This window comes from Artemia franciscana, chromosome 13 (genome assembly GCF_032884065.1).
Source record: "Artemia franciscana chromosome 13, ASM3288406v1, whole genome shotgun sequence".
Classification (NCBI taxonomy): Eukaryota; Metazoa; Arthropoda; class Branchiopoda; order Anostraca; family Artemiidae; genus Artemia; species Artemia franciscana.
Window position 1 is genome coordinate 23,970,828 of NC_088875.1, and position 13,120 is coordinate 23,983,947.

At 37.1% G+C, this 13,120-nt stretch overlaps 1 protein-coding gene across 1 annotated transcript in view; it reads right to left on the bottom strand.

The window, feature by feature from the left end:
* The window catches only part of LOC136034690 (neuroglian-like), a gene marked incomplete in the record, with an annotated part of 146,180 nt that extends 146,018 nt beyond the window's left edge, over window positions 1-162 (bottom strand). The window contains 1 exon segment of the mRNA XM_065716015.1: window positions 27-162.
* Between the last annotated feature and the right edge of the window lie 12,958 nt (window positions 163-13,120).

The window sequence follows — 13,120 nt, forward strand, 5'->3', positions numbered from 1 at the left end:
AACTTAATTTACAGATGAATATCTACCTTTCTTTCAGCCAATCCAAACAGTTATCCCACTAGATTTATGTAGTAATAATTTTAAAGAAGCAAGACTAGCACTTATTCTAGTCGACCAAAAGCCAAATCTGTACTAACTACTAGATTTTTAAAAAGGTGGAAGCACGAGCATGGATAAGCTCAGTAATTTCTCCTAGTAGATGAGCAGAGGAATTTAGAAACGGTGCTTATATCAAACAGAGAGGCGAAGGCAAAGCTTTCTCCGCCTATATTTACAATATGGGAATTGTTTTCATGGGCATACACAGCAGTCCAAAATCAAAACATAGGGCTATTATACATACACAGAAAAACAAATTTAGAGCACTAACAGTGTAAAACAAAGAAATGATATTGGAAATGGCGGTATATTCCTTTGGATATGTAAAAAATGGATAAGAGATGCCAAGGCCAATTTCAGACTTCACCAAACAACAACAAAGTGGGATCAAAAATGATTCACAGTGCAGCTAGCACAAGGCCGTAAAAAGTTCAAATATAACAGAGTTTTGATTTAACTTTAATCTTTACTTTAATGAGCATCTTTAATCTTTACTGGGTGTCAGAAATTGAACGTTTTAGTGTAAAATGAATTATATTACGAAAATTTTCTTTTGTACTCATTACAACATTGAAAATAAAATTGCAGTTAAATAAAATCTTGAAATTCTGAACTTTCAGCAATTAATATCACTATATATCAAATATTCGGTTTTATTTTATTTTTTCTTCCAAAGACTGTGCAAGATACATACATTTTTCAGTAAAGCGCCAATGACGCACTAAGATTCAGACTTTTACAGTTACGGAAGGGGGCAATAGTTAATCTTTTGTTTGTACTGATTTTTTCAAAGCTTCATTTTCATATTCAAGTTTTACTCGTTTTAAGATTTATTAATTCATTTATATTGCAAAATTTCGTTGTTTGTTTGCTATGATTGTTTATTTAATTTTTGTCCGTTTTGAATTTTATTTATTCTTTAATAGGAATTTCTGGACGTTGAGTTTTTAATTATTGTAGGAATTTATTTCAGCTGATCTCAAGTTGAATAAGGCCTTTACTTTTCTTCGAAAAACTTCTTTTTCGGTAAGTTTTTATTTAAATTAATCTCGGCTCATTTTTGATGGCCACAGTTTCAAGTTTTTTTAATTTCTCAATTTCAAAATCACTTTCAATATCAAAGTTTCGACGAAGCATCAAAACATCAATGTGCTGTTTTTTTGTTGTTTTTTCAACACTAAATTTTGAAGTTCAACATCCCTCTCAACATTCCTCAAAAGTAGTCACAAACTCAGTAGTCACAAATTCAGTAGCAGTTGCAATCACAGTTGCAAGCTGTTGCAGCTAGAAGAAGTCACAGTTACAGTTACAAACAGTCTCGTTCGCAGCCACTACAGTAGCAATAGCAGTATTTGCCCTGAAAGTTTCAAGTTAATACCCTTGCCTCTTGTTAAGATATTGCACATATACCTTTTTGATTACTTGAATAAATGTAGTTTCTTTTGATTTACCTCAATACAACATTAATATTTTCCCAAAATGTTCCCCAAATACACTAACCTTTTTGGACACATCCAGGATCAAACATTCACCCCTTTCCTAATGATAAATTCTGCAATGTGAAAATGGACAAATTGTATAATTTACTTTAATTCCCCTGGGGGTTGCGGGGGCATGGCATCCCCAGAGATTTAGCTATTAGATGTTGTGAGTATTTTGAATAAAATAACTTTTTTAAGATCTCTATCAGTGTTAACCCGAGAATCTAAAGGGGCAAGAGGGGGGAGGGGCGGCTACCCATTGTTGCTTTTTCAACATGTCTATAGTTTCGACCTAACATCCTTAGACCTTCGTTAGATATTGCTGTTGTATCCTTGTGAAAACCATCCTGGATATAGTGTGCTTTGAATTTGTTTGACATCCCCCTCAACATTTTCTAAAAGTTTTATATTAATTTTCTTAGCCATTTTGAGACCCAGGATCAGACATGCCACCTTTTCCCAATGGCAAATCTTGTATATAAACAATGGGCAGCTTAATTAACTTACAACGCTTGCCCCAGTGGCTGTGGGGGCTAAGTCATTCCCCGGAGGTACAGTTATTTGACTTTATTGACTAGTTTGGGACAAGATGGCTACTCCAAAATTTTGATCAGATATCTTTGAAGGGAGGGCAGCTAAAATGGGAATAGGAGGAGCAGTAGTTGCACTCCGACGATTTTTAAACATCTTCCTCGACATGCTCTAGAAATTTAAACTTGATCCCCTCAGCTGTTCTTGTGATATTGCAGATACACCTTTTCGGATAAACAAGATGCAAATAGTATCCTTAAATTTAGTTTAACATGCCCCTCAACATTCCCCAAAGTTTCCCCTTAATGCCCTTAGCCTTTTTGAACACACCTAGAATTAGGAAATCCTCCTTTTTCCTAATGATAGATCCTGCACGTGAAAAAGGGATAATTTAAAATTCTTGCCCCGGGGGCTATGAGCGGGGATATTGCATCCCTGTAGGCATAGTTACTAGATCTTTTGAATTTTTTGAAAAAAAAAAAAACTTCAAATTTTTTATCAGTGATGAGAGGAGAAAATATCTATAAAAGGGCAAGGGGAGCTAGTTACCCTCCAAATAGCTCTTCAAAATCCCCTAAAATTTTCAACTTAATAACATCAGCTATTCCTTAAATATTGATAATTCGTCCTTCTGACAATCAGCACACACAGTGCGTTTCAATGTGTTCTGTATTCCTCTCCAAAGCTTTGGGGAGGGGGGTATGTTATCCCCAATAAACATAGTTATTTGAACTTTTGACTATTTTGAAGGATTACAATTAAAAAAGCATGTGAGGGGTCAGTATCCTTCCAATCACTTTTCGAATCCCCTTACATGTCCTGAAAGTTTCCACTCAATACTCTCATCCGTTCTTAAAATATTGCACATCCTCCTTTTTGATAGACTGGGTGCACATAGTGGCTTTTGTTGTAACATTAAATAATAAAAAACATTTTTTTTTATACTGAAAGTAAGGAGCAACATTAAACTCAAAACCAACAGAAATTCTTCCACATATGAAGGAGTTTCTCCCTCCTCAATATCTTGCTTTTCATGCTAAAGTTTTTCGCCCTTTTAAACAAGATCCCTATTTCAATTAAACGGTCCTTGTGTATCAGGAGCTGTTCTTAAAAAACTGGGACAAACAGTCAAACTCTAGCGTAAAGAGCAAAGTATTGAGAAGGGGCAATCCCTCCATATACGGAATAATTTCTGTTCGTTTTGAGTTTTAATGTTGATCCTTACTTTCAGTTCAAAAACCTTGTTTTTTATTTAATTTATGATCGTTTTTTTTCTAAATGACGCTGGTAAATCTGGCTCATCCTCCATGAAAAATTCCCTCCCCTCTCAGTAAACTCCTTCTTGGAAGAAAGTGTCTCCCATGTGCAATACACCCTCTTCCCCGCAAAATTTCTATTCCATCAATACTGAAAATTTACCCCCCCTCCGCCTCTCCGTCAAATTTCTTGCAGAAGATTCAGCCTGAAAAATTCTCCTTAGCATGCTTTCATTAGAAAAAGATTAAGTTCTAATTGTTTTGCCGATCTCTCCAGAAATCCCCCCTTCCATGAAAATGCTTACCTGGAAAGCCAAACACATAGAAAATTTCCCTTAAGCAATTCTCCAGGAACATCTCCACATGCAAAGTGAATAGGCAAAGACACAGTAAGACAAATGAAAAGAATTGTGTATAGGAATTCTTTCAAATCTCCCCAGTGTAAAATTTACCCTGGGAAGTTCCCCTCAACGCAGAAAATTATCCCATAAAAAACAATCCCAAGTACAAAATCCAACCTCCCCCCTAAAAATGTATGCATACTTTCGAATAACAAATACTATACGTCGACAATGGGCTAATTTTATAACTTAAAGTCCTGTCCCAGAGGCTGGGGGGGGGCTTATGTTATCTCTAAAGGCATAATTTTTCAGACTTTTTCCATATGCTAAACAAAATGCCTGTCTCACAATTTTGTTTGGAAGATTTTAGAGAAAAAAAAGGGCGTAGGAGTGGGACTAGTCACTCTCCATTCTTTTTGATCACTTAAAAAGGGCTCTTGAACTTTTATTTTCGTTCAAATGAGTCCTATTCTGATGTCAGGGTTCGGACAGGTCGGTTCGTTTCAAATTATAGGCTCTGTCCTATTTATATAAGATTTCCCGAGTCCAAATATAGGCCAAATATAGGATTCGGAAGTCTTCCGGATCAGATAGGTGGTAGATGGCGTGAGATGCCTGGTCACGTAAATTTGTCATTTCCCGAGTTTCTGCATTTTTTTTTTTTTAATCAGATACACATACTGTGCCAACGATTGACTGATACAGGTAAAATACCTGGAATCACTCTTGCTGCTTCTTGGGCATCAATTTCGATATTAGGTCATTTTTTCTCTTTGCAAGAGACTGCTCCATTCTCGCAGATTCCACCATCTGCTCTCTTTCACTTGTTCTGGATTTTACAGCACCTTCGAGCAAAGGAACAGCTAGGGCAATGTCTATGGAACTCTTGGACCCGGCAGCCGTCTTCATTCTATCGGTCACTTTTTGAAGTAGAGTATCTGCTACTGTTCTCTTTTCTCTTTGCTCTGATGCTCTAAGTTTTTCTTTTCGCTTTCTAGGTCTTCTGTTTCTTTTTTTTTGTCGTGGACCTCCTGCAACTTCCACTTGTTGTCCTCTTCAAAAGCTCCTTTCTCCTTCTCGGATAGCTCTTCTTTTTTCTCTTCATGTAGATATTGTTGATATTGAGACCATGCAGAACGTGTAAGATTCAACAGTTCTTTTGTAATAACAAACCGTTCTGGTTTTCCTCCATAAAGTCTCAAAGTGTCATATACCATGAGTCTCGCATCCAGAAGGTGTTCAGACAGTAATGCCTGTCTTCACCAAGAATCCTACAAGAACGCGAGAACCCACGCTCAACATCTGCACTGCCAGGCGACAACGTCAGCATTGCTTTGATAAGCTTGGTAAGTTCTGGGTACTTGCTGTCCCTGCGTTCATTCAACCAGTCCAAAGTAATGGCTCCAAAAATGATTGATCCAAGTAATGTCCTCACGGGGTCCATTTTCCGTTTGCAAAAGCAGCTACTCAGTCTGGGCGATGCCTGAGCTTGCTCCAATCGCAATTTCGCGTGCCACAGTCGCTATGTCTGCAATGCTTCTTGAATCCTTCATGTTGATGGGACTCAAAAAGCGTAAAGCCTCTAGAAAACCACCCTTTTCCAGAGGACATTTGTTCAAAATATGGCGAATGCCCGCAATAAAATGTTTTCGCACATTGACATAGAAAATGACCTTGTCTTTCAGTGTTGCTTTCTCATGGAAAGGTCGTTCCACATTTTCTGAAACTATGGGCTTTTCTGCAAATTTTTCAGCAAGGTTCAATATTTCTGGTGAGAAATTTTCAATCTCGGTCATGAAATCTGGAGTGAAGACCCGTCCGCAAAGCGTCACAACTAGTCTTTTGATCTCTGAGTTCAGAACATGAATGAGAGGCTCTTCTTTCTGGAACAGTAGGGTGAAAGTTATGAACAGTTCTGCTGAGGCTAGAACAAACTCGAGTTGGGCCTTCATCGTCGCACTTCTGATCTAAGCTACAATCTTTAGAAATTCGGGAGTGGACAGAAGTTTCTTCAGTTTTTTCTCTCTCGGCATGAAATTCAGGAAGTACTCTAAGATTGCCGGCCACTTCTGCATGATTCTAGCAAGGGCACGTCCGATCATCAGCCAGCAGCTTCGGACATGCTATATGAAAGCATTCTCTGGCACTCTTACTTTCTTTTGGCACTTTCAATAGTCTTTACAGCGTGAAGGCCAGCCGTCAAAAAATGAATGCATAAGAATAACAAAGTCGGAATTTTCTTCTCCGAACACCTGAAGACCTTTCAGGAAAGCGTTATGGATTAAATGGATGTTTCAAGTACCAATATTCAACATTCCCTTTCCCGTCACTTTCCTTTTTTTGGCATTGAAATTGTTCCAAACGCTTTTGTTGACGTTTGGTCCATCACTTCCAAGCACGATCAGTTTTTCAAGTGGCAGCTGATTCTACTCAATTTCTGACATAATCTTCCTACACAGATCATAACATGTCGCGTGGCCCATAAAACTTGTGCATAAAAGTCTGCCCTGGATTTCGTTTCCATATGAGGACAATTTCGACCAATACCATCTGAAGTGCCCACATTAACTCTGCTTTATAAGCGGCATCACGCTCACAAAACATGTTTGTACCATCTAACGGTTTATCCTTGGTTGTTTCATCAACTCGATATTGTCCATTCAGGTAAAGTTATAGTGGATGTAGTTAAGCAGTAACTGCGGCTTTGTGCTCAGAAGATCGCACAAGTTGGTTGCAAAAGAACGAGTACTGGTCATTTCCAGTCTTACACCATTCGCCAATCTTTCTACCACTGCAATCCGTCTTAGCAAGCCATGAACTATTAAACTTGGTAGATCCCATACTTAGTTACCAAGCATCACCTACAAAATAGCATCCCAAGATTAAAAGACCATAAAAAGAAAAAATATGGATATGTCCAAAACTGGGCCATATTCGCATCAGCCTTTAAAATAGCGTTCAGGCAGGAAACCCATAAGTCGCAAGAGCTCCAATCTCATTAAGCAGATACTGCTAGCCTGTATACTGATCTTTGCTCATTTCGGACAGGCCCAACATGACAAAAAACAGAAGTCAACACAACAGCATAGCCCAGGAAGAAGCAGTTTACTAAGCCCAGCAAAAACATTAGTTAAGTTCAAACAGCTCAACAGTTGTAATTAATTATCGATCTACACCGAAAGACTGCACAGTCTACAACAGAGTCAAAAGCAAAAAGAAAAGCACATCTTGGCTTACTTAAAGAGAAGATAAAAATGCAAATCATGAGCAATGTTCTTAGCGCTCTTCGGCCAAAAATATAGGAATAATAGGATTTTAACCAAAATATAGGCATTTTATAGGAGTGCATTAGAATATAGGAATTTATTGGAATTTATAGGCGAGTCCGAACGCTGTGATGTTCAAGGACCATTTGTTCAATACAGTCGTCCCTGGGAAAAATAAACATGTATCCATGTTGCTTCTTCAGACGAAAAATACAAAATTCCACATTTTTATGGCTAAAGGGGGTGGTTACCAGAAAATCCCAGTTCAACATCTCTTAAATATACCTTGAAATATTCAATTTAATACCCATAGTCGTTCTTTAGAACGACTATTGCTTATATTCCCTTTTGACAACCAGCAAGCACATAATGTTTTGATTGTGTCCAGCATCCCTCTCAACACTTCCTTAAAGTTTCACCTTAATATCCTAAGCCTTTTTGGAGATCCAGGACCAAACATGCCCTCTATTCCAATCAAAATCCTTAAATATTAACAACTGGCAAATTGCATATTATATAGTTCTTGCCCAGAGACTGGGAGATGTGCCGACCCTGGAGGCAGTAGTTATTTGACCTTTAAAGTATTTTGAACAAATGGTTATCTCAAAATTCTGATCAGATGCATTTAGGAGAAAGGGGTATAAGGGGGGAAGGGGGTCCAATTTCTGTTCAATTATTTTTACTCTTAAAAAGAGAACTAAAACTTTATATTTTCAATCAAAAGAGTCACCTTCAAGTTTATATAACCACCCCTTCCATAAAAATTTAAATTTCAACAATGTGTAACTAGCATAACTTTAGAGTCTACCCTGGGGGCCAGAGATGAGGGGGGGATGTTAACCCTGAAAACAGAGTTATTTTGTCTTTGAACTATTTTGAACAAAATGGCCCACTTAAAGTTTTGATTGGACCCATTTAGATGAAAAGGGTAAAAGGGGAGGGGGATTGGTTGTCCTTCAATCACTTTTGACTCTTAAAGGGGGAACTAGAACTTTTGATTTCCAATCAAACGAGCGTTCTTGAAAATTTATACAACCATCCTTTCCATAAAAACTTATATGCCAAAGGGTTATAGCTTTCAATCTTTACCCCCCAGGCTTGGGGGGGTGTCAAGCCAGGAAGCATTATTATATGAAATTTGGATTATTTTTGTTCTTTACTAGGTTTCATCTATAGTTGATGAAATTTATATAATCCCCATTTATAAAAAAACTATATTGGTCCATTACATATTTGTAATATTATCTTGTCAAAAGATAAATGTGCAAAAATATTGCATTCACTTATTACATCATATATGGTTACAACCTACAATTATGACATCACTCATCAAGCTTGTACATGAAAATGCTGTTTTTTTGTAAAAAGGAATTCTATTTTAAAAACTATTTGTTTTTTAACAACAAAAGGCACTAAATGTAGCTATATCCTTTAAGATATGCCATTGAACAGCTCGCTATGATTTTCCAGGGACTACTAGCAGTCAATTCTAAGAGGGCCCTAGCAACCAAATTCAACAGGGCTGTAACATACAATTGCAATGGAGCCCTAGCATGCAATTCCATCCAACCCCAAATATCTTATTCAAGCTGTCCTCCTCCCAATAGAAATATCCTTTGGCAATTCAATCCTGGCAAAAATTTTCCCTGGACAATTGCCCTTAGCATCTCCAAGCCTAAAATCGAATTGGTAAAGAGAAAGCAAGACATATAAAGAAATTTCATATAGAAATTCTGGCAAATTCACCCAATGTAAAACTCCTCCTGAAAATTTCACCTCCTGGGAACTTCCCTCTCCATGAAAAATTATCCCCATGCAAAATCCTCCCAGCAGAAAATTTGCCCTCCCCTCCTTACCCAGAAAATGTACGCATACTTCACAATAGCAAATAAAACAAAGGGCAAATTTCATAACTTAAAACCTTTCCATGGGGGATTTAGGGGGTCATTTTATCTCCAAACATATATTTATTGGGCCTTTCAATTATGCTGAAGAAAAAAAAAATATCTCTAAGATTTGATCAGATGATTTTGGGAAAAGGTGGCGTGGGAGGGGGCTCTAATATGCTTGGTCACTTAAAAAAGGCATTAGTACTTTTCATTTCTGTTATAATGAGCCCTCTCTCAAAGTTTTAGGTCCACTGGGTTGATATGATCACCCCTGGGAAAAAACAACAAAAACAAAGAAACAAATAATCATCCATCTGTGATGTTTCTTCTGGCAAAAATTACAAAATTCCACATTCTTGCAAATATGAGGTAGGGTTCTTTGGTACATTGAATCCAACTGTGTGATTTTCATTAAAATCCTATAGTTTGGAGGGGGTCTTTCCCCCTTTTTTGAGAATCAGACAAATTTTTTTCAGGCTTGTAGCTTTTGATGGTAAGACTAAGCTTAATGAAACTTATATATTTGGATTCAGCATAATAAGCCAATTTTTTATAGAACTATTGGCATCAAAATTATATTTTTTAAGTTTCAATTACTATTGAGCTGGGTAGCTTCTTACAGTTTGTTACCATGAACTCTGATTATCCATCGAAATCCAAATAGAGATCACAGAAATATTGTTTTTCCAGCATTACCAAAAGTATTGTATCCATAAAACTTAAAAGTTTAATGAAATGTAATTAAACAAATAGAAAAAGTTTTCAACTAAAGTAAGGAGCAAGTTCAAAACTTAAAACATATATAAATTACTCTGTAGGGGGGACTGTCCCCTTCATAACACCTTGCTCATTAAACAAAAGTTTTTTAGTGTTTTGAAAAATTTTATCTTTCCAATTGCAAATCTTCTTAAGAAATTTGAAAAAGGCCAAACTTCACAGTAAAGAGTTAGGAGCTAAGGAGAAGACAGCCCCCTTCATATAAACAAAAATCTGTTCAAATATGTTTCAAATCTGTTCTTTGCTTTCAAAAAGCTCTTTTTTATTTAATTTCTGATTGCTTTCCAAACCATACTCAGGCCTAACCAAGACATAATTTGAGGTAAGGGTCCCTTATCCCTGGTTAATTATTTTTAAAATGTGTAAATAATAATTGTATGTTGATTAGTACCATACTACATTTAAACTTGCAATATCAATTTTGGACGAAATTTGAATATACTTAAAAAACATGACCCAAGAGCTCATATGACACTTGTGACAAAATCAGAAGAGGCACATGCCAAGAGCTTCTTCCCAGTAAGTTTTGTTATGATCTTTCCACTCTCAGCGTTTTCCAAGATTTCTAGTTTCCCCCTCCAACTCTCCAAAATGTCACCAGATCCGATTGGGATTTAAAATAAGAGCTCTGAGACATGTGGTCCTTCTAAATATCAAATTTCATTAAGATCCAATGACCTATTTATAAGTTAAAAGTATCTCGTTTTTTCTAATTTTTCTGTATTAACCATCCTTCCACTCCCCCCAGATGGTCAAATTGGGGAAGTGACAATTTCTAATTTAATCTGGTCAGGTCCCCAATATGCCTGCCAACTTTCAGGAATTGATATATGGATCCTCTAGTTTGGATCTTCTTCATGTAAAAATTGGGCAGGCCTGGGATTCGAACCTGGGACCTCTTGCAACTTAAGTGAGAATCATACCCTTAGACCACAAGCCATACTTAAGAAGAACAATCATTTATTTTATTGGTAAATAAAATTCTCCTCAACTATTTTGTTTGCTTGCCCCCCCCCCCCCAAGATAGTCAAATCAGGGAAGAGACTATTTCCAATTTAATATACTCTGGTCTCTGATATGCCTGCTAACTTTCATTGTCCTAGCTTATCTGGAAGTGTCCAAACTAGTAAATCCCCCCACCAACTACCCCAAAGAGAGCGGATCCAGTCCAGTTATGTCAATAATGTATCTAGGACATGTGCTTATTCTTCCCACCAACTTTCATCCTAATCTCTTCCTATTTCTTTTCTATTTCTGCAAATTAACTCCCCCAAAGGGAGCCAATCCAGTCTGGTTATGTCAATCATGGATCTCTCCATTCTAAGCATTTTCCAAGATTTCCAGTTTCCTCCTCCAACTCCCCCAACATCACTGGATCTAGTCAGGCTCTAAAATAAGAGCTCTGAGACACAAGATCCTTCTAAATATTAAATTTCATTAAGATCCAATTGCCCATTTGTAAGTTAAAAATACCTCATTTTTCTAATTTCTCCAAATGACCAAATTAGGTGCCCCCCTCAACTCCCCCAAAGAGAGTGGATCTGGTCTGGTTATGTCAATCATATATATATGACTTGTGCTTATTCTTTCCACCAAGTTCATGGATCCAACATGACACTGGATCCAGTCAGAATTTAAAATAAAGAGACCTGAGTTACAAGTTCCTTCTAAATATCAGATTTTCATTAAGATCTGATCACTCCTTCATAAGTTATAAATACCTCATTTTCTCTTATTTTTCAGAATTAACTCTCCCCCCTTAACCCCCTCAAAGAGAGCAGATCCATTCCTGTTATGTCAATAAAGTATCTAGGACTTGTACTTATTTTTCCCACCAAGTTTCATCCTGATTCCTCTACTCAAAGCATTTTCCAAGATTTCAGGTTTCCTCCTCCAACCCCCCCCCCCCCAATGTTACTGTATTTGGTGGGGATTTTAAATGACAGCTCTGAGACACAATATCCTTCTAAATATCAAATTTCGTTAAGACCTGATCACCCATTTGCACATTAAAAATACATCATTTGTTCTAATTTTTCTGAATTAACCATCTACCCACTCTCCCCCAGATGGTTAAATTGGGGAAACAACTATTTTGATGTGCCTTTCAAACTTCATTGTCCTAGCTTATCTGGAAGTGCCCAAACTAGCAAAACCAGGACTGACAGAAATTGCAATATGTCACTTGGTAAATACCAAGTGCTATAATTAGTGGTGAATAGTAACTTTGGTAAAAAGTCCTTATTAATATTACTACTAAAGAATTTTGGTTGGATGAAAAAGAGTATTATTGTTTTTATGGATGGAAATTCTGTGAGACTTTTGACCTTCTACATAACTGAAGCCATCACAACCTCTACAATAGGATTTTCTTAACAATAAATACATTATATGCATTTCTTTAAATACATTAAAGTACTTCATATAAACAGAAAAAGAAAATAACACTATTTAAAATTTCTGAAAACTAGGTTTCTAGCAATGTTTGCCATCCCCAAGAGGTTTCCTAGTGGGGTGAAGATGCCTTGCCATTTTGATCTCTGTGCTGGTAGATATGGAAATGTGACATTTTAGCTGCACAGAGAAACAATTTACTTAACCCCTACTCCCACCCAACCTCTTTCAACATCTATCTGAAACCTCATGAAGAGTAAGCAATTTGTCCATTAAAATATACTTTTTTTTTAGGAATCTATCCTACCCCACCTAAAAGATGACTCGCTCCCCTCATTATAACTACTACTACTAATAACTCACTGCAGCACCAAGCTGCCTGAGGCCAACACAGCTATGCATGCTCCTCCTCTAACCTAATCTATTCAAGGCCTCCCTCTTTACACCCTCCCATGAAGTTCCCATTTCCTTTAAATCTTTATTTATGATATCCTCCCAGCACTGATGAGGACAACCTGCTTTCCATGTAGCCCTAGACAGTTGGCCAAAAATAATAATTTTCAGCAATCTGTCATCTTTCATCCAGAGAACATGGCCTAGCCATCTCAACCTTTCTTCCATTATAGCCCTAGAAAGCAGGATTGAACCACATTTTTCATACAACCTACTGTTTGAAATACAGTAAGTCACCTGGGTACCCAGAACAACCTGTAGGCAATTTCTCTAGAAAACTTCTATTAAATTTTCATCTGCTTCTTGGAGAACCTATGCTTAAGAGCCATATTTGACTACTGTCATCACTGTAGCTTCTAATAATCTAATCTTAGTTTGCAGACTTAGTGCACCAAAAATTTCCTGAACTATATTCTCTGTCACCCAACCACCAGTAACATTTAGGTGTTTGCCCTCCCACCTGGAAAATTTTCTGCTGGCGCCCTTGGGCAATGGGCAACCTTCCCAAAGTATGTTTTTGGCCCTGGATTCATTACTAAAAGTTTCATTTTTCTAACCTAACCCCTTTCCAAGATAGCAAAAAGCAGGCCAGCTAAACTAGAGTTTTACCATTTGTGAGAAGTCAGTGATGAA